Genomic DNA, 23,821 nt, shown 5'->3' with positions numbered 1-23,821 from the left:
AACTATTAGCATAATCAACTGTATCAATAACCAAATAAACAAAAACCATATGATCATCTCAATAGATGCAGAAAAAAGCATTTGATAAAATCCAACATCCATTCCCACTAAAATCACTTGAGAGTATAGGAAAAATGGACTATTCCTTAGAATAATCAGGAGCATATATTTAAAACCGTCAGTAAGCATAATATGTAATGGTGATTAACTGGAACCTTTCAAAGTAAGATCAGGAGTAAAACAAGGATGCCCACTATCACCATTACTATTTAATATTATACTAGAAATGCTAGCCTCAGCAATAAGAGCCTAGAAAGAGATTCAAGGAATTAGAGTAGGTAATGAGGAAATCAAACTATCACTCTTTGCAGATAACATGATGGTATACTTAGAGAACCCCAAAGACTCTGCTAAAAAGCTATTAGAAATAATTCAGAACTTTAGCAAAGTTGCAGGATACAAAATAAATCCACATAAATCCTCAGCATTTTTATACATTACCAACACAATCCAACAGCAAGAGATACAAAGAGAAATTCCATTCAAAATAATGGTCTATAGTATAAAATATTTGGGAATATATCTACCAAAGGAAAGCCAGGAATTATATGAGCAAAATTACAAAACACTTGCCACAAAAATAAAGTCAGATTTAAATAATTGGAAAGATATTAAATCCTCTTGGATTGGCCCAGCAAATATAATCAAGATGACAATACTCCCTAAAGTAATCTATTTATTTAGTGCCATACCAATCAGACTCCCAAGAAACTATTTTAATGACCTAGAAAAAATAACAACAAAATTCATATGGAAGAACAAAAGGTCGAGAATTTCAAGGGAAGTAATGAAAAAAAAAATCAAATGAAGGTGCCTCGCTGTACCTAATCTAGAACTATATTATAAAGCAGCAGTCACCAAAACCATTTGGTATTGGCTAAGAAATAGACTAGTTGATGAGAGGAATAGGTTCACAGGGCAAGATAGTAAATGAAAATAGCAATTTAGTGTTTGACAAACCCAAAGATCTTAACTTTTGGGATAAGAATTCATTATTTCACAAAAACTGCTGGGAAAACTGGAAATTAGTATGGCAGAAACTACTCATGGACCCACATTTAACACCACATACTAAGATAAGATCAAAAGAGTTCCATTATTTAGGCATAAAGAATGAGATCATAAATAAATTAGAGGAACCTAGGATAGTTTACCTCTCAGACTTGTGGAGGAGGAAGGAATTTGTGACCAAAGGAGAACTAGAGATCATTATTGATCACAAATAGAAAATTTTGATTACATCAAATTAAAAAGCTTTTATACAAACAAAACTAATGCAAACAAGATTAGAAGGGAAGTAACAAATTGGGAAAACATTTTTTACAGTTAAAGGTTCTGATAAAGGCCTCATCTCCAAATTATACAGAGAATTGACTCTAATTTATAAGAAATCAAGCCATTCTCCAATTGATAAATGGTCAAAGGATATAAATAGACAATTTTCAGATAATGAAATTGAAACTATTTCCACTCATATGAAAGTGTTCCAAATCACTATTGATCAGAGAAATGCAAATTAAGACAACTCTGAGATACCACTACATACCTGTCAGATTGGCTAAGATGACAGGAACAAATAATAATGAATGTTGGAGGGGATGTGGGAAAACTAGGACACTGATGCATTGTTGGTGGAGTTGTGATAGAATCCAACCATTCTGGAGAGCAATCTGGAATTATGCCCAAAAAGTTATCAAACTGTACATACCCTTTGATCCAGTAGTGCTACTACTGGACCATTTAGTATCCCAAGGAGATACTAAAGAAGGGAAAGGGATCTGTATTGCCAAAATGTTTGTGGCAGTTCTTTTTGTGGTGGCTAGAAACTGGAAAATGAACGGATGCCCATCAATTGGAGAATGGTTGGGTAAATTATGGTATAGGAATGTTATGGAATATTATTCTTCTGTAAGAAATGACCAACAGGAGGAATACAGAGAGGTTTGGAGAGACTTACACCAGCTGATGCTGAGTTAAACAAGTAGAACTAGGAGATCATTATACACTTCAACAATGATACTGTATGAGGATGTATTCTGATGGAAGTGGATATTTTCAACATAGAGAAGAGCTAATCCAATTCCAATTGATCAATGATGGACAAAATTAGCTATACCCAGAAAAGGAACACTGGGAAATGACTGTGAACTGTTAGCATTTTTTTGTTTTTCTTCCCAGATTATTTTTACCTTCCGAATCCAATTCTTCCTTTGCAACAACAACAACAACAAAAATTCGGTTCTGCACATACATATATGGGAGTACAAGGAATAATATTGTAAAAAATTACATATGCGTATGTACTGTCAAAAAATGTTAAAATTATAAAATTAATAAAAATTAAATTAAATTAAAATTAAAAATAAAATAAAATGTATATATTTAGTCAATAGACTGAATTATATTCACAAAGAAACCTTTTTGTATATGTTGTATGTATGTTATTAAAATCAATGAGACATGTAATTTTATAGAGTTCTGTCTAACTATTCTAGTCTTTTCATTTTTTTACTGCAATTTAAAATCTTATTCTGAGAAATATTATGACATCATTTCTCAGAGTAAAGAATTTAGATATAGTTTGATTCCTTAAACACTGTGTCCTAAACTGACAAACACTTTAAAATATGTCACTTTTACTTCCAAACAATTTAGAATTTTTGTTTAGCTTCTGTTGGATGAAATCACCTAACTTTATAAGACAAATGGATTTTTTTTTGAGCAGTATCAGTTCTGGCATTGTGAGTGTTTTCAATCCTTAGACCAACTTACCCACAGGAATGCAACTTCTTTTGTAATTGTTATTAGTTGGCTTTAATGAGCTGTATTATTTGCGAATTTAAGCAGCCTTGCTATCTAGTGCCATGGATGGATTCTTTTTAAAACACTAGGCTTTATAAAGCATTAGTCAATTAATGTTTCTTTTTTCCATTTGCTATTTGTGATGACTTTCATCCATTGCAATATTTTATGAATATAATGAATAAAGGGGGAAAATGCCATATATATAAATTCTCCCCTTTGGTCATGTTGTTGACCCAACTGGTGACAGAAGAAATTTTCTTCAAGCCAAGAGCTCACCCAAAATCCTCCTGTGGCACAATGAAGATGAAGGCCATTTTAACAACAATCTGACGTGGAACTGTACAGAATTTTTTAAGCCAACTTCTCAACAAAAATTATTTTTACCATTGAAGTATTTTGCACCGCCAACAAATCAGGAAAACAATCCCCAGGATGTGTTTGGGAACATAAAATGAAAAAGTCAGTATAAACTGATTGTTTGCTGAACCCAAAGAAATAAAGTAGTCTGTCTTCCAGACTTAAAAGAAATATAGATGTGATATTACAGGTACACAATGTGCATTAAAAGTGTGTAGTCAGCAAGATCTGTCATTATTTATGAATAGGCAAAAACTTTTGAGTGAAAAATAATTTGCTTTAATTCAAAAATTGTCTTAAAATAGGGGTCAATTTCACAAGTGATCAAAAAAAGCAAGACTGGTCAAGTGCTCTGCAATGGATATTTCAGAGATTTCATGACATTGATAGACTGAAGACAAAAATTTAAAAATAAGCTAGATTTATTGTTATAAAAGTTATCTTTACTTTTAGAACACACAATCTGATTTGAAAAACTAATTTAATTTTTAAAATTAATTGAGGCCAAACAAGGGGATGAACATCTCTAATAGCTGATACTTAAGAGGCTGAGGCTGATGGCTATATTAAGTTTGAGAGTTTTGAGTTTCAATAAGGCTGAAACTAATCAGGAGCTCACATTAAATCCAGAGCCAATATGGTATGTCCCTGGGAATAAAGAACCAATAGGCTGCCTGAGGAAGGATAAATCAACCCATGTAGAAAAGAAAGTGTATCAACACTTCCATGCTGATCAATAGTGAGACCTGCCTATGACTATAGACTATGTATACTAGGCCCAGAAGGCGTTAAGAAATCTAGGTGACCCTTTTCTTTAATCTTCACTAAAAAATTTTGAGCCCTTAGAATGAAAGTATAGGAAAAATGCTAAGTAATACAAATAATCACAAAATCACAAGACTTTAGAGTTTGGAGGAAATTTATTCATCATGTAAATCTACCTAGCAAGTGATAATGGAATCTTGTTTAAACTTTTGCAACGAGGAGTGATGATTCCCTACAAAACTCTTGTTATATTTTTATGCCATTCTAATGACTAGAAAATGTCCTTATTCCAATCTTCTCAAAATATTTTACCTGTACTCTTCCCAAACTGAGGTCCACCTCTCCTTAGAGAGCCTTGTGATTCTCCACTCCCAGGTCTTACTATATTGCTTCCAAACTTAGTACAGCCACACAGTTAGCTTTATCCCTAATGAAATTCAAAATTTTCAAGCAACCTACCAGCTTCAGTCTCTTCAATAAGAGGTATTATAAGTGTGGTACCACCATACACAGACAATTTGGTTCTTTGAAATATCCACTCATTACTTGGTATTCTTCACTCTGAGGCAAATACAAGGGTTCCTATTCTAAAACATGTGGAATGCTATTAAATTTTCTCTTCAATTTAGTTTTGCTTTGTCAGTTTATCGAATATAAATGCCTTTAGCTTAACTTCAATTGAATAACTGATTTTTTTAAAGAGTTTTCTTGACAGTTTATCCAATACAATAAACAATCCATTGAAAAATGTACTAGTGGACATTACCAGTCAGATATATGTGTAGTAAATAGTTGATAAACAAACATGGGATATAGAGAATCATAAAAGAAAGAGTGGAAAATTTGGATTACATAAATTTTAAGTCTATGCACCAAAAAAAACCACCAAAAACAACAAAACAAAAACAAAACAAAACAAAACAAACAAAAAAAAATAATAAATGCAACTTTAATTAAAAGAAAACCAGATAAATGGGAGACTTTTTAAATTTTATTTTTAATTTATGGAATAGAACAAACATTTCTATAACATGGTACAATAAAAAAGATGATTGCACATGAAACTGCAAATCTACAATGCACGTCTTTCAAATATCCAACAAAATCATTGTATACATTTTCTACCCTTCCATCCCCCTTCCCTAATGCAGAGGGCCACAGATATTGGGGAACCTGGGTGAGATATAAGATCCTATAGTGCAGTAAAAGGAATCCTGCTAATGTGTCTGGTTTGGCTCCCCATCACTCCTAGGGGAGTCTTGGCTTTCCTAATAAGTCAGGGGGCATGACAATCTGTGTTATACTTAAAGCAGAGTTATACTAAAATGGCAAGGAGACATCTGCCCACAATAGCAAATTGTTTATGTAGTCCCACATGAATAGTATCTTATATAGTTAGTGCATGTGCAGTGTGCTATAATTATGTAAGTATATTAGGATATATAAGGCTGAGAGAATTTTGAATAAATAGACTCCTATTTGACCATTTTTGTGACTTCTGTTCTTTAACTCCTCACCCATGTTAAGGATTTGGACTGGTATCAAAATCCTCCAGTGAGCAGGTGGAGACACCTAGAAATGACAACCACTAGACACACACAAACACACACATATGTTGCTTTCTGAGGTTAGAAGTTCTGAATTTTTTTTTCTTGCAATATTTCTTGCATTCTGATATTAAGGATATTTTCATTTATTATTATCTTCTGGAAGCCCTACAATCCTTAATGTAAGGGTTAAAAAAGCCTCTAGAAGCAAGAAATGCAGTTCAAAGCATGTGGGAGGACCTGAGGGATGAGAGGTTCAGAAGTGCAGGCCAGTCCTATGTGGAGGTGGGGCACAGCCCCATGAGGCAGTGTCTGATTCCAGGTACCACGCCTCCCTCCTTAGTGCTCTCAAAGCCTAGCACGCCTCCCTCCTTCTTCTCGGGCCAATCCCATTATGCCAGGTTCCTAGAGGACTTCCCCTTTCCCCCATATCATCAGTGGGGTATAAATATGTGCTATCTCAGAATAAAGTTCTCTTTTGCCTCACCCCTACCTAATGGTGGTCTGTCTCTATGGGATCCGGGTTGGTGCCCAAAGACGGGTAAGTGTGGCCTAGCTGTGCCATCAATGGATGGGCATTCAGAGTAGCTCTAAGGAGAGCTACCAGGTTAGAGTAGTCCATAGGGGTGTGACAATTAAGTTAGTTTTACACCTCTCCTGTGTAACACAAACAAATGCTGTGTTTGTATAGATTTTTTTTTGTTATTACTTTTTGCTTTTATTTTAGACTGTCATGATATCTTTATATGTACATTTTCTCATGGTTATAATCTCTTTTTTTTCTCTAGTGAGACCTCTATAGATATAAGGTTTTCTATTCTGCCATTTATTATGTATTCAGGTCATTAATTCAGTTGTCACAATTGTTATTATTCTTATTTTAAAGGATTTAGGAATATCCTGCCATGGTTCCATGTTCTCTCTAGAATCCACTAGATTCTCTGACTCATCAGCTATTGTTTTTCTTTGTCTCAAAACATTTATTCTTATATATATTTATTCGTAGATATTTTAAGTCTTTCCTGATCTGAAGAAGTCTTCTCTATTTTTATTTATATCTTCCTTATTGATTTAGCTGCTTTTGCCAAAGTACTTCGACAATTTTTATCTTTTTCAATTTTGTTTTATATTTGTTCATTAACTTTCTTACTCCTTCCTCTTTGCATGAAAGTCTTTTTCTTCTTTCTTTCTTTCTTTCTTTATTTGGATTTTGGAGGGGGGGGAACTAGGTGAAAGAAGAGGTTCTTTGCCTCAATTGCTACTTATCCTGAATCATTGAACAGGTGCTACTCAAACCTGTTAAAGACCTTAGTTTTAAAAGAACCAAGGTCTCACTTCCTAGCTGTGAAATCCTGGGCAAGTCACTTAACCCCCCTCCCAAAAAAAAGGACCAAGGTCTCCTACTGCATCCAGGGCCATCTCCAGTCATCTCAATCTATATCTACCCACTGGACCCAAAGGGCTCTGAAGAGGAAAGTGAGGCAAGTGACCTTCCACAACCCTCCCTTATTGAAATCCAATTTACTTGCATGACATGGAGTCACCTGATATCATGGTCTTTTTTGAAAACTAAGGACAAACATCAGGTTTCTCTTGGACTTGGACTTCAGTGCTATCCTAACTTTTTCAATGCTGCTGGTCAATTCACTTTACAGAGGAGCAGATCTCTGCCCCAGGTAATTAGGAAGGCAGAGGGACACATAATTGGCTAATTGGGAATGTAGGCTCTTTCTTCCAGGATTGGTTGAATGTAACATAGTCACATTCCCTTTGTTCCTCAAGTCTCTGGCTGAGCTCTGTTGTGGTATGAAACTGTGTGGTACTATATATGGCAAATGTTTGCTCTTTTTGTTTCCAGAGTTTTTGTTTATTTGTTTTCAGAATTTCTGATTTTTTTTGAGGTAATTGGCATTAAGTGGCTTGCCCAGGTCACACAGCTAATAAGTATTAAACGTCCGAGGTCAAATTTGAACTCAGGTCCTCCTGACTTCAGTGCCAGTACTCTATCCATCCCACCCTTTAGTCCCAAAATTTTGATTTTTCAAAGAGACAAGGGGATTATACAGTTGAGTTTTATTATAAATCAAATAGACAAGATCAGATTGTGCAACCTGACCTATGGCCAAATAAAAGTGGGTAGGTACTGTAAGAGCCTCAGGGACTAGTTAGCCTTCTCTTCCATCAGTTCATTAAATTGTAATCAAATTTGATATCTTGATGTCTATCACTCAGGAGTTGGAAAAAATGCTTCATCTGTTTTGCATAATTCCTATTTTGAGAGATTTAAGAGGTCATGAGCTTTTGATGAATGGGGAGGGGGAGGTGCAAAGGAAGTGGAATGCCAAATAGAATTTGGAATGGGAGATCAGAAAAAAAGACAGGGCTAAATATGTACATCATCAGATCACAAATGCTCAATTACTTCTACTTAAGAACTTTAAGGTTCATTCTTAAATCACCATAAATCAAATGGGTAAATAATGATGTTAATGGAATCAATTATAAAATCAAAACCCAAAACCTCTAGAGTTCAAACCACATTAAAAACTACCTGCTATGGATTCTATATGCAGAATCAACCAAAACATATAAGTTCACTTAGAATCTATGTGTTATTCTGAATCTGTGTTCCTTCCACTGATTTGTGGGTATAGACTGTTACTGAAACCAAAATAGCTGAGAACATAGATTATATTTGGGACAGTTTTTTGAGTGTATGTGTCTATTATTTTTAACAAGACTTAAAAAGAAATCAATGTTATAATCAGTCTTTAATTCATTAAACATTTGTCTTCACATCAGAAAAGATATTTGTTTTATGATCTTTGGGGCATCTTCGAAGATATTTAAGCTTATTAAATTTTGTTTATTTCTATTCAACTGATTCAAGAGTGAGTTGGTAAACTACATAAAATTTTTGTCTCAGAAGATTTCTCAATTACATACAAAATGCCAGATCATTATTTAGCAGATATAGTTAACTTTTATTATTGAATGTGAAATTAAAAACAAATAAAAAATTCTGATAATTCTCTTTCTTCATCATCACAGTAGTTATAAAACATTAATTGAATTCAAATGACCAATTTTAAATTGCATTTTATAAATTGGATCTAATCTATGATGAGATTTTTCCTCTGTAGAACTAATAATTATGATCACTTTTTCAAACCAAAGACATTGTAATTCTTCTAAATTACTGAAAATAATTTTACATATGGTAGTTAATTGTAAGTGATTCATAATTTATCCAAATTTCAAATTGTTCCTAATTTGATGTTTCATCACTATAATTACATGTTATTTAATTGATAATTATAACAAAAGAAAATTTCAGTGAAACTTAAATGTACAAGCTGTAAACACTTAATTAGATTAGTAAACAAGGTTTTGTATAAATTTTACCATAACACCTGAAGCAATTAAAAAATGATCAAAATCTACTTCTGCAGTCACCATTGAATAGTTAGCTTGTAATTCCACTGTAATTCCAATTCTCAAAAAAAAAAAAAAAAATCAAAGAGATTTCATCTACCCTGATTATAATTTGCATATAAATTTAGTAAATTTAACGAAAGCCCCAAAGGTGTTAATTACAGACCTCTGCAAGTCCCTCTTGTACTAATCTGCCTTTGGTCTTTGATGATAAGTTGACATTGTGCCACAGAATTAGTACCCCCTTTTAGCACTACAATCCTAAATCACTATATTAAATCACAGGGTATGTAATTTCTTTCAATTATTTATAAAATTAGGACTGCTTCTAATTCCACGATGTGAACAATGTAGGACTAAGCATGAATCAATAAAAAAAGTTATTTAAATGAGTTCTTAAATTGATAGAGGTAGCCTAATAGCCATGGTGAATTTTAAACCTTTATATTACAAATGATGTTTCCTACAGTAACACACAATTGAATAAAACATTTCTATAGGCATTAAATTTAAAGAGTATTATCCCACTGATTAATTTTAATATTATAATTTGTAATATTTTAATTATAATAAAAATATTTGGTCAATGAAAATCAGCCTGGCTCAAAGAATAAAATACTAATCTCATTTTGAAAAACAGAACACAAATAGTAGTAGTATGGGAAGGATGTTTAATTTGAAATCACTGGACTTGGCTCCAAGTCTTAATTTTCCCACTTATTACTATCTGTGAGATTTAGGACAAGTCATTTCAACTTTCTTAGCTCGATTTTTTCCCATTTGTACAATGAGACATTTCAACATCACATCTCTGAAATCACTTGTAACTCACAATCCATGACCCTATTTCATGAGATTATGGCCAGAGAACAATTAATACCTTTCAGTCATGAGACTAGAGAAACTTCATTATGTAATCAAAAGTCAGTTCTATTTCAGGACACAAGGGGGAAGAATTTTTCATGTAGAATTTACTATCTTGGGAGATCAAGGTAAAAAGAAGTACATGGAATTCTCTCAATTTTCCTCATTTTATCCTGTAAAAAGCATTGTTATAATAATTAATTGCATAATTAGGCTTATAGAGTTAAAGACAGAAGAGGTGTTTAGAAGCCATCTAGCCCAACTTTCGCATTTCACAATGGAGCAAACTTAAGACCCAAGAAAAGTAATTTATTGTGAACACATCCAGCCATTCTGGAGAGCAATTGGAACTATGCTCAAAAAATTATCAAACTGTGCATACTGTTTGATCCAGTAGTGTTACTACTGGGCTTATATCCTAAAGAGATCTTAAAGAAGGGAAAGGGACCCACATGTGCAAAAATGTTTGTGGGAGCCCCCTTTGTAGTAACCAGAAACTAGAAACTGAGTGGATGCCCATCAATTGGAGAATGGCTGAATAAATTGTAGTATATGAGTGTTATGGAATATTATTGTTCTGAAAGAAATGACCAGAGGAATGATTGCAGAAAGGCCTGGAGAGATTTACATGAACTGATGCTGAGTGAAATGAGCAGGACCAGGAGATCATAATATACTTCAACAACAATAGTATATGATGATAAATTCTGATGGACAAGTCTCTCTTCAACAATGAGATGAAAAAATTAGTTACAATAGAGCAGTAATGAATTGAACCAGCTACATCCAGCGAAATAACTCAGGGAAATGAGTGTGAACTACTATATAGAATTCCCAATCTCTCTTTTTTTGTCTGCCTGCATTTTTTATTTCCTTCACAGGCTAATTGTACACTATTTTAAAATCAGATTCTTCTTGTGCAGCAAAATAACTGTATGGACATGTATACATATATTGCAGTTAATATATACTTAAATACATTTAACATGTATTGATCTACCTGCCATCTGGGTGAGAGGGTAGGGGAAAGGAGAGGAAAAATTGGAACAAAAGGTTTTGCAACTGTCAATGCTGAAAAATTACCCATTCATATATCTTGTAAATAAAAAATAAAATAAAATTGAAAAAAAAGAAAGATAATTTGTTCTTTCACTATAATAAACATAATAATCATTATCCAGTTGCTCTTTTTTTTTTGCAGGCCACTCAAGATATGATAGAGAGTCATTCAACAGTGACATAACTGGAAAGCAGTTTATAGAATAAGGGATAAGGATGAGAATGCAGACTACAACAATAATTTCATTATCAATTTCAAGGGAACTCTTAAGGGAGGAAATACCCTTTCTCAGTGCAATTCTGTACCTTCTTTATAACTTATGGTCATAAGAATTGCTTAGGAATTACCAAAATAGATCAGTAATTTGCTTAGGATTCCATAAAATCCCATTTTCGAGATTAAGAAAAAATAGGGTTCAAAGAAGATAAGTGATTTGCTCAGGAACCCACAGCTAGTATTGGAAACAGAATTCAAATGAGTATTTCTGACTTCAAATTCAGTGTGAATCCAGTGACAGAGACAAAAAAGACAAAAGAAAAGGTTAAGTTCTGGTGCTGTTTAGGATCTCACAACTCTAAAAGGTCTGGGACATGAAATTAAGACTTGAAAAATCAAGAAATCTTAACAAAGAAAGAATCCATTTTTATTTTTTTTCTCTCAGCCAATCAGCAAGTTTTATAATGATAAAGGTTGCCTATGGTACAATTCTTTAAGGTAATTCAATTGCTAACTTTATATTTCCTTTTTAAAGAAGAACATTTGAGCATATTAAAACATTGTACATCATCTCAGGAGTGGAAGAATTTCACCAGACACACACAAGTCAACTTTTAGCTTCACAAAGTCACTCTATCATACTTTAAACATTGTTGACCACAATAATTCTAAGAGCTACAAGTAATCATGGAAAATATTCTACCAACATTTATGTATTTAAAATTCTTTTCAAAATACTAGGTACTATAAACTTAAAGCTAGAACTGGTTAAACTTAAGAGTCCAGTCAGGTGAATGCTCTCATTATACAGATGAAGAAAAGTGACTTTTTCCAAGATTACTCTTGACTAAAAAAACCCAACAACATTTCCACTGCATCCTATTGCCTCATATAGAAAATTAACTGCTGCAAATTAATTTCCTTAGACTAACTACAAAGATTAAAGGTCTTTTTTAGTTGACTGAATTTTATGATTATTAAGTAAAGTATGATACACTTTAGTAAAAAATCAACACTACCCATATCCTTATAATTAAGGATGTTTTTATAGACAAAGTCAATTTTGAGGACACTTTAAGTGGTTTTATATTGTTTTATGGGAACAGTGATGACTCTTTGTTTTTGTTTAGTTTTTTTTTTTTGTTTTTGTTTTTTGTTTTTTTCCTAGAAGAATCCCTCATGAATAAAGCAAATTACTTATCATCATTCCCTTCTCGATACTCTTTCAGGATTCTAGAATTAGAATTTATGTTTAATCAATATACTACCAATCATTCCAGTCAGCAAACATTTATTAAATACTTACTATGTGCCAGGAACTGTACTAAGCTCTGAGGATAAAAAGAAAGGCTAAAACAAGTTTCCTACTCATGAGGAGTTTATTCTTATTGAGTAGACATCACATAAATAACTATGTTCCTAAAAGACACATAAAGAATTGATATAAATTAATCTGAAAGGAAAAGGCATTAACATCTGGGAGATTGGTAAAAGAGTCTTAGAAAGTCGCCTTTGAACATGGACTGAAAGAAAGCCAAGGAAGCAAAAAGAGGTGAAAGGGCAGAAAATTCCAGGTTTAGAAAACAATCCATTCAAAGGTAATGAAATGTGTGATGGAGTTTTAAATTAGAGGATTTATGTGTATGGCAATGCAAATTGAATCATATAAAGTGTAAAGAGAAGGAAGATGCAAAAAAAAAAAAAAAAAAAACCTGGAAAAGTAGGAAAAGGTCAAATATCAAAGGGATATAAAAGCTTAACAATGTCACCTACTAAACATAAAAGATGTCTACTTATCTATCCTGTTTTTTTTTTTAAGTTCTGTACTTCTTTATTTAGTAGGAGGTGGGTGTATAAAAAAAAAATCAGCAGTTTGGGTGGAACAAAGCTATTATAATTGAGTTTAGCTCTATTCATTTATTCATTCCTCTAAAAGCTTCATTCCAGACTCTGCAGATCTCTTTCTCTGCTATTTTCCAACCTTATCATCATGAAATTCTGCTCTATCACTACAACTCTTCCTCAAAATCCTTCAATATTAAGGGAACACCCAGGCAAGCCATATTTACTTCTTTTGCCTTTGGTCTCTACTTCTGAGTCTCTGGACTGCCTTTTTCATCATAGTCTAGCAGGGTATCTTTTTTTCCCCTCAGCTCTACCCCACATTTAAATTTTATTTTTTGTGTTGTTTTTCCCTATTAAAATGGAATTTTCTTACTGGAAGTGACTATTGCTTTTTGTTTCCATTTGTGTTCCTAGTATTTAGCAAAGGGCCTTATACATCTTAAAGGTTCTATAAACACTTGTTGACTTCAATTTTTATTCACTTGTATTTCTGATGCCTTGACTTTATATAAAATTAAGGACTTAAGCTTACATATTTTTTCAGAATATCTACAAATATCTAAATTAAATTATATACTGATTTGTAATTCAATGGTCCATTATTTAATGTGGCTTTTCCCTTCTATGTTACAGATTTCATCCCATCATTTTCAATCTTTATCATTTTTATTTGTGTCTTTCTGTAAATTTCCCATAGAGGATCCATTCAAAATGCTAGGAGCTTTCTCTCTTTTTCTGTTGTTTGGTTTTCTAATTAAATTTCACAGATACAAATACAATATTTCGGTTATTTACTTGCTCCTGATCTGCTTCCTTTTCTAGGTACACAAGTCCTTGATTTTGTTTCATTAAATGTCTTTCCCTCAAGTAAGTGTTAGCAACATTCTATAACTTAATAACATGTTATTTGTCTTTCCATTCCATCAAGATCCAGACACTACAGGACTTTATCAATAGATCATCTGTACTGGGAAAATAAATGGACCAAAAATACATATTTTCCAAATTACTATATGAAATCATTTGAACAATTTATTAGGCCAATCTATTAGTCTTTTATCTTGAATAAATATAATACCTACATTATAAACTGATTGTAGAAACTCCTATAGTTTGTTGATTCATTGGATCTCAGGGATTTGCTGCTTAAAATTAGTTTCTTTCAAAATAATCTATTAAAAGTATTTATAGGTAATTGAAGGAATCAGATGTGGTAATAAAAATTTTAAAATTTCAAAGACATAGTCATTCTGCTAGTCAAGACAGAATCCTTCTATCATACCTCTCCTCAAGCATCATGGAATTAAGATTTTAAAAGATTCACTAGACAACACTATGCCTGACAATATAGCTTTTCTTTCCTTAATGAAAGGGAGGGAAAACATTTCTTGAGAGAAGTAAGACAGTAGAGTAAAAGGTCGATATTAAAAATGGCTTGTTGTTGGTTTTTGAGTCCAAAAATTGAACAACATGAGCCATAAAATCATAAATATTTTGTCCAAAAAAGGCACTCTGTCTCAACACTAATGTTCAAAATTCCAACTGAAAAGGGCTAATCTTTTAATGGAAAGGATTTCAAAACCTATCCACTTAAGGGACATTTGAGGGTAATTTTAACTCTACAAGATTATTGATTTTTATGTTGAATTTAGAACTTAATACCCACTTAATAGGTAAAAGCATTATATATATATATCAATGTTGCTCAATACCATCATGGAGGGTCTCTAGCATGGAGGCCAAAAGGGAGAATAATTTCAAAGAAATAATAAGGATCCCTAAATCCTATGTTCACATATGAATCATACCAGTTGTGTCTATGTGAGGTCAAGTGGTATATATCTGTGGTCTTCCATGAATAGTAAAATTGAAAATTAAGTTAGACTTACTGTCTCAGAGTTACATCATCCTCCTGGACCCCAAACAAAATCAATTATGTGATTAATTCAATCTCTGGCTCAAACCTACTTTCTTTTGTACTTCTTCCTTCCCTTCCTAGAGTCTACTATTCACTAATTTCTCTTCCCCAACACTATTTAGTAAGCAATTTGATCAGATTAGATAAAAAGGTAATATGACAAAAGAAGCTTCTTAAGAGGAGGAAAAGATTATTACACAGTCCTCCAAATCAACTCAGGAGGCAAAAAAATAAAAAAAATTTAAAAAATTAAATTGAGTAGTTGTAAAGGTTTTGTAATCTCTAATCTAATCTAATCTAATCTAATGTCACTTTGTAATCCTAACAAGTAGTGACAAAACATCAATGAATTAACCAAGAGTTTAAAATTACTGTCATAAGACACCCCATTATACTACAAGCCCTATAACATGACAGGACTTCTTCAGTGAGATCCAAGACTGCTGAAAAAAGTTCAAGTTAATACTATATCTGAAGGAAACACAACAATAAAATGCGTAAATTTTATTGTGAATACTATAACACACATTTAACTAATTGAATTAGTAAACCAATACATATATTTGAAAGGTCATATGGGAACAATGCAGTTCAAAAGCATTTAATGTACTTGGCTAGCCATGTCATTGCTCCCCACCATTCAAAAAAATTTTATAGGAGTTAGAAAAGAACTGAGCCATTTTTTAAAAATTCTGATTGTTAAAATACTAATAGTGGTGTCAGCTGTAACAGAGTTGGTTAGCTTTAGAGAGATTCAAAGCAGTTCAACCACATGATTAAAGTGTTAGAAAGTAGTCCTTAGGCAGAAAAGCTAAGGGAATTGGGATTATTTAGTCTAGAGAAGAATATGAAGGAATATTATACAGGGAATGGTGACCAGCTGTTCTCCATTTTCACTGACTGACACATGTAATGAAATGTGGGAGGGTATGTACTAAAAGTGAATGTACAAAGAGACCTAGAATATCTTTAAATATGCTTTTTCTGACTTTGGGGAAATTGAGCTCTTAACTTTAAATTATACTGGTGAATTGTGATGACTATTTCCTGTGGTCATGATAGAAAAACCATAATGAAAATAGCATTATTAGATTAGCCATATACATATCTGTGTTTAACAAACTCTATTCATATTAAAGATTCCAAGAAAATATAAAATCTAATAACCAAAGCATCCTTATATTACAAAATAACTCAATAATAATAAATTTTTCCTTCCAACATAATTATGGAAGTATATATTTTTTAAATACACTGGGTAGAGTTTTTGGTTATAATTGCATAAGAATGTCCCCCAGAATATGACTTGAAGCCAAACTTTATGAGTATAAAATAGTGCACAAAAGAATTAATGAATATTTATGCAAAATTGGATATTTCCCTAATTAACAAAATCAAGTACTATAAGGCCTTACAATTTTAAATTAATGTACCTTTTGGATTTTTCTTTTGTTTTCCATGAAACCAATATTTGACCTATAAATTGGGTTTTTATAAATCAAATATATTAAATGTCTTATCAAACTTACAAGAAACTCTTGTTATGAAATAAAGCAAATGATTCTATGTAACCTAAATATTCTCTAATTTAAGTACAGCAGAAATAAGGGATTTGAGAATGGTTTGCTGAAAGATAAGAAGATTCAGGATGGATAAGATTGATTTCAGTGTTCACGTACCAAAAGGGTTGACAGGTGCAAAAGCGATTAGAACTCTTTTGCTCAGCTGAGGAGGGCATAACTAGGAACAAGAACTGTAAATCACATAGGTTAATGTAGAATTTAAATAAAGAAGGAAAACCTTTCTATCCAAAAGTAAAATCTGTATACCTCTAAAACTCCACTGCATGGCAAATCTTCATGCAAAGATTTCTTTCCAGATATATTTTAAAGGGAATTCTTATTCAGCTATAGATTGGGTTAGATTACCTTCCAATTGTGAGCATTTTTATTGTGTTGGAGAAAGTACACTGGGCTGGGAATCAAGGTTATTGGCTTCTGTTTCTGTCATTAGCTAAGAATGGGAACTTAGGATGTTACTTAACTATTCAGTAACTCAAGAGAAAAATAAGAACATTCAATTTTCTATTGATTTTGCAAAATCATTGAAGGCTTTCCAAGAAGAAATTTAAAAAAGATTTTAAAAGAGAGTTGGAAGAAAAATGGGGAAAGGAAAGGGAAGTTTGGCAAGAGGGTTTGGAAAAGGCATATAGTTATATCATTGAAAGACAGATCTGATAAAGTGGAAAAAGAAAAAAAAAAAAAAACACTCCCTGAAAAAACAGAACATGTGAATTGGAAAAAGAAAATAATTAGGAATTACTTTGCTCAAATTTATGCCAATAAATTTGATAACCTAAATAAAATGGATGAATACTTACAAAAATATAGGTTGCCCAGATTAATAGAGGAGTAAATTGCTTAAATAGTCCCATTTTAGAAAAAAGAAATAGAACAAGCTATTAATCAAGTTGCTATAAAAAAATCCCAGGACCAGATGGATTTACATGTGAATTCTACCAAATATTTAAAAAACAATTAACCCCAATACTATATAAAATAATTGAAAAAATAGATATTTAAGGAGCCCTACCAAATTCCTTTTATGACACAGACATGGTACTGATACCTAAACCAGGTAGGATTAAAACAAAGAAAGAAAATTATAGAACAATCCCTCTAATTAATATTGATCCAAAAATCTTAAATAAAATATTAGCAAAGAGATTATAAAAAAATCATCCCCAGGATAATACATCATGACCAAGTAGAATTTATACCAAAAATGAAGGTCTGGTCCAATATTAGGAAAACTATTAGCATAATTGACTATATCAATAACCAAATTAACAAAAAAACATATGATCATCTCAATAGATGCAGAAAAAGCATTTGACAAAATCCAACACCCATTCCTATTAAGAACACTAGAGAATATAGGAATAAATAGACTTTTCCTTAAAATAGTCAGTAGCATGTATTTAAAACAGTGGTCCTCAAACTTTTTAAATAGGGGGGCAGTTCACTATCCCTCAGCTTGTTGGAGGGGCAGACTATAGTAAAAACAAAAGCTAACACTCTGTCTCTGCTTCTCCGCCCATTTGCCGTAACCAAGTGGGCCGCACAAATGTCCTCAGTGGACTATATCTGACCCACAGGCCGTAGTTTGAGAACCCCTGGCTTAAAACCATAAGTAAGCATCATATGTAATGGGGATAAACTGGAAACATTCCCAATAAGATTAGGAGTGAAACAAGGTTGTGCCCTATCACTGTTATTATTCAATATTGTATTAGAGATGCTAGCTTTGTCAACAAAATGGAAAAGAGATTAAAGAAATTAATGTAGGTAATAAGGAAATTAATTTATTACTTTGTAGATGATATGATGGTATACTTAGAGAACACCAGAGAATCAACTTAAAAGCTATTAGAAATAATCCACAAAGTTGCAGGATACAAAATCCACATAAAACATCAGCATTTTTATACATTGCTAACAAAATCCAATAGCAAGAGATACAAAGAGAAATTCCATCTAAAATAATTGTTGATAGTATAAAATATTTGGGAATCTATCTGCCAAGGGAAAGTCAGGAACTATATGAGCAAAACTACAAAGCACTTTCCACACAAAGTCAGATCTAAGCAATTGGAAAAATATCAAGTGCTCTTGGATATGTCGAGCGAATTTAATAAAGATAACACTACTTCCTAAAATAATCTATTTATTTAGTGCTATACCAATCAAACTCCCAAGAAACTATTTTATTGTCCCAGAAAAAATAATAACAAATTTCATCTGGAAGAACAAAAGGACAAGAATTTCAAGGGAACTAATGAAAAAAAAAAAAAAAATCAAAGAAGGTGGCCTAGCTGTACCAGGTCTAAAACTATATTATAAAGCAGAGGTCATCAAAACCATTTGGTATTGGCTAAGAAATAGATTAGTTGATCAGTGGAATAGGTTAGGTTCACAGGGCAAGATAGTGAATAAAAATAGCAATCTAGTATTTGACAAATCCAACGACCCCAACTTTTGGCATAACAGTTCACTATTTGACAAAAACTTCTGGGAAAATTGGAAGAAAGTAGACTGACCCACATTTAAAACCATATACCAAGATAAGGTCAAAATGGGTTCATGATTTAGAGATAAACAATATGATTATAAACAAATTAGAACATAGAATATTTTACCTCTCAGGCCCAAAGAGAAGAAAGGAATTTGTGACCAAAGAAAACTAGAGATTAATATTGATCACAAAATAGAAATTTTTGATTATATTAAATTAAAAAGGTTTTACACAAACAAAACTAATGCAGACAAGATTAATAGTGAAGCAATAAACTGGGAAAACATTTTTTTTTTACATTCAAAGGTTCTGATAAATGCTTCACTTCCAAAATATATAGAGGATTGACTCAAATTTATAAGAAATCAAGACATTCTCCAGTTGATAAATGGTCAAATGATATAACAGACAATTTTCAAATGAAAAATTGAAACTATTTCTAGTCATATGAAAAGGTACTCCAAATCATTATTGATCAGAGAAATGCAAATTAAGACAACTCTGAGATACCACTACATACCTGTCAGATTGGCTAAGATAGCAGGAAAAGATTATGAAGAATGTTGAACGGGATGTGGGAAAAGGGACACTAATATATTTTTGGTGGAATTGCAAATGAATACAGCCATTCTGGAGAGCAATTTGGAACAATGTTCAAAAAGTTATCAAACTGTGCATACTTTTTGATCCACCAGTGTTATTATTGGGCTTATATCCCAAAGAGATCTTAAAGAAGGGAAAAGGACCCACATGTGCAAAAATGTTTTTGGCAGCCCTTTTTGCAGTGGCTAAAAACTGGAAACTGAATATATCCCCATCAGTTGGAGAATGGCTGAATGAATTGTGGTTTATTAATTTTATGGAATGTTATTGTTCTGTAAGAAATGGCCAGCAGGATGATTTCAGAGAAAGTTGGAGAGCTAAATGAAAAGATAAGAACCAGGAAATCATTATACAAAACAACAACAAGATTATAGGATGATCAATTCTAATGGGTGTGGCTCTCTTCAACAATGAGATGATTCAAACCAGTTCAAATTGTTCAATAATGAAGAAAATCAGCTACACTCAGAGAAAGAGAATTCTAAAGGGCTGAAACTCTTAAAAGGTGTGCTTGAATCAGACAACTGAGAACTTAAGGCTAATTACCTGTTGGACAATGACTCTATCAGCATATGTTTGGAATTGCTCTTCTCACAGTTAATGCTGGCTCAATATTTGGGGTTAAGAGAATTGTAGGTAAGTATTAGGCGGTGGGGTGAGAGAGATGCGAAAACCTCACTTTGCAGCAGGACAGGTTGGTGGCAAGTCTGTGGCAGTTTGTCTATATCCTTCCCTTCTCCCCCTAAAGACCAAGGACTTTTGCTTATCCTGATTCAGGCTGCTCCTGAGACCTCCAGGGAGCTAGTCCAGAGTTTACAGAGAACTATGGGAGATGAGTGTGGACTACAACATAGCATTTCCTCTCTTTCTGTTATTGTTGGCTTGAATTTTTGTTTTCCTTCTCAGTTTTTTTTTCTTTCTTTCTAGATCCGATTTTTCTTGTGCAGCAAGATGACTGCATAAATATATATACATATATTGGACATATATTGGATTTAACATATACTTTAACTTAGTTAACATGTATTGGACTACCTTCCAGTTAAGGGAGGGGGCAGGGGGAAGGAGGGGAAAAGTTGGAACAAAGGTTTTGCATGGATTGGTGTTGAAAAATTACCCATGCATATGTTTCATAAATAAAAATTAATTTAAAAAACTGAACCAGCAAGGTTTTTTACTTAATTTTTAAAAGTATTTCCTTTTTTGTTAATAGTATTTTATTTTTTCCAATTGCATGTAAAGATGGTTTTCAATATTTGTGTTTGTAAAATTTTTGAGCTCCAAATTTTTCCTTCCCTGTTATTCCTCCCCTTCCCCAAGCAATCTGTTATACTTGATACATGAAAAATCATGTTACATATATTTCTTTATTAGTGTTATTATGAAAGAAGACTTAATACAAAGGGAAAATCATAAGAAATTTCAAAAAGTGAAAAAAAGTTGCTTTGATCTGCATTTAGACTTCATAATTCTTTCTCTGAATGTGGTTGACATTTGCACTATGAGTTCCTTGGAAAAGTCTTGTGTAAAGGGCTAGAACTGAGCAAATGCACTTGGATAATGAAGCACGTGAGACTAATTGCCAATTGGGCAGTTCTCTATTAACTTGTTTGAAGGTTGACCCTCCCCAGCTATTCTTTGCTGACTTGATTGGTGGGACAAAGAGGGGCAAGTGAAGTGTGTGGGAGGAGTAGGAGGAGGAAGAGGAAATTGAGATGCTCACTCTCTGTCTCGTGGTGTTTGAGGGAGGAAGTTGTGTGTGAGATTGCTAGATCTAATCCACTGACCTTGACAGTAAAAGATCAAGAATAAAGACGTTTAGCTGATTTCTCAGAAGACAGAGTTCCAGCAGTCTTGGATCATTGAAAGTCTCTAAAAGTTAATCATTGCATAATATTGTTACTATTTAAAGTGTTTTTGGTTCTGCTCTCTTAATTCAGCATTAGATCATGCAAATCTCTCCAATTTTTTTTTTTTTTTTTGTGAAATCTGCCTGATCATTTCCTTTTTTTTTTCCAAGAGAAACTTTATTTTTTTTATTAATTTTTATAATTATAACATTTTTTGACAGTACATATGCATAGGTATTTTTTTTTTCAACATTATCCGTTGTACTCCCTTCTGTTCCGAAATTTTCCCCTCCTTCCCTCCACTCCCTCCCCTAGATGGCAGGCATTCCCATACATATTAAATATCTTATAGTATATCCTAGGTACAATATATATGTGCAGAACCGAATTTTTTTTGTTGTTGTTGCAAAAGAAGGATTGTATTCAGGCTGATCATCATTTCTTATAGCACAAATAATATTCCATTACATTCATCTACCACAACTTGTTTATCCATTCCACAATTGATAGTTATCTTCTCAATTTCCAATTCTCTACTATCACAAAAAGAGCTTTTTCTCTTTCTTTAATGATCTTATTGGCATATAGACTTAGTAGTGGTATTACTGGATCAAATAGTATGCACATTTTTGCCAGCCTTTGGGTACAGTTTCTATTCCTTTTCAGAATGGTTGGGTCAGTTCACAACTCCACCAACAGTACATTAATTTTCCAATTTTCCCACATATTCTCCAAAAATAACCATTTTCCTTTTCTGTTATATTAGTCAGATATGTGTGAGGTGGTACCAGAGTTGGAACCAGCAGCTTTATTAATGAACTTATTTTCCCCTATCCTTCCAGCATTTTTCATTTCTGATAGGAATGAGCTAGTACCTCAGAGTTGTTTTAATTTGAAATTCTCTAACCAGCAGCAATATTTCTTCTTCTGAAAATGTCCTGTTCATACCCTTTGACCATTTGATCAATTGGAAAATGGGCTTTATTTTTATAAATTTGAATCAATTTTCTATACATTTGAGAAATTAGGTCTTTATCAGAGAAATTTACTATATTTTATATGATGTAATTTTCCTGGTTATCTCTCTTTAATTGGACCTATTTTTTTTTTATTTTGTTTCATCTGAGATCATGAAAGCTACCCTTGCTTTTTTTTTTTTTTTTTTTTTTTTTTTTACTTCAGCTCAATTCTACTACAACCCTTTATTTTGATACTGTTATAAGTATATATTTTGTAAACAACATGTTGTTGGAGTCTTGTTTCCAATCTATTCTATCTGCTTCTGTTGTATGGATGAACTCATCCTATTCACATTGAGTTATCATTACTAAGTGTGTATTTCCCTCCATCCTATTTTCTTTTATTTATCATCTCACTTGATTCATCCTGTACTTCTTCAAAAGTTTATTTTGCTTCTGTCCACTGCCTCCCATAATCTATTTTCCTTTTTGTGGCCCTCAATCTCTAATTTTGTTCCCCTCTTATTCCCTTATTGTGAAAAATAATTTTTTATAACCAGCTATGTGTGTGTTCTTCCCTCTTTGAACCAGTTTCAATGAGACTGAAGTGCAAGCCTTGATTGATAATACCCCCATATATTCCCTTCTATTACCTCTTTTTTGTGGGAAAAACGTCCCCATTTTACCTCTCCTTTTCCTCTTCTCTCAATGAGTGTCTCTTTTTCACATCTTTATTGTTGCAGGGGGTGGGGGAGAGAGGAGAAGGAGAAGCAAGGGAGATTTTCCTAACATAATCAATTCACACTCATGGTCTTTGTCTATGTAGACTCCTTCTAACTTCCCTAAAAATGGTAAAGTTATTAGGAGTCACATGTGTCATCTTCCATATATGAATGTAAATAGTTTAATTTTATTGGATTTCTTTTGATTATTATTTCATGTTTACTTTTATATTCTTCTCATAAAGTTTTGTTTGAAAGTCATATTTTCAATTCAGCTACAGGCTTTCCATTTCAGGAATGCTTGAAAGTCTTTTATTTCATTAAATATCTTTTTCCCTGAAGGATTAGATTCTGTTTTTCTGGTCAGATTATTCTAGGTTGTAATCCTAGCTCCTTTCTTTTCCATAATATTATATTCCAAGCCTTTTTGCTCCTTTAATATCAAAGTGGCTAAATTTTGTGTGATCCTGATTGTGACTCCAAAATATTTAGATTGTTTCTTGAAATATGATTTCTGCACTCTTTTTTGATCATAATTTTTATATAATGCAATAATTCTTATAGTATCTCTCCTTGATCTATTTTATAGGTCATTTTTTTTACCAAGGATATATAGCATGTTTTGTTTTTTGTTTTTCCAATTTTTTCATCCTTTTGAGTTTATTTAATTATTTTTTATGGTTCATTGAGTAATTAGTTTCCACTTGTCCCAGTCTAATTGTAAGATTCTACTTTTTAAGG

Source organism: Sminthopsis crassicaudata, chromosome 4 (assembly GCF_048593235.1).
Source record: "Sminthopsis crassicaudata isolate SCR6 chromosome 4, ASM4859323v1, whole genome shotgun sequence".
NCBI classification, from domain to species: domain Eukaryota; kingdom Metazoa; phylum Chordata; class Mammalia; order Dasyuromorphia; family Dasyuridae; genus Sminthopsis; species Sminthopsis crassicaudata.
Note: the sequence above shows the minus strand (reverse complement) of the source record.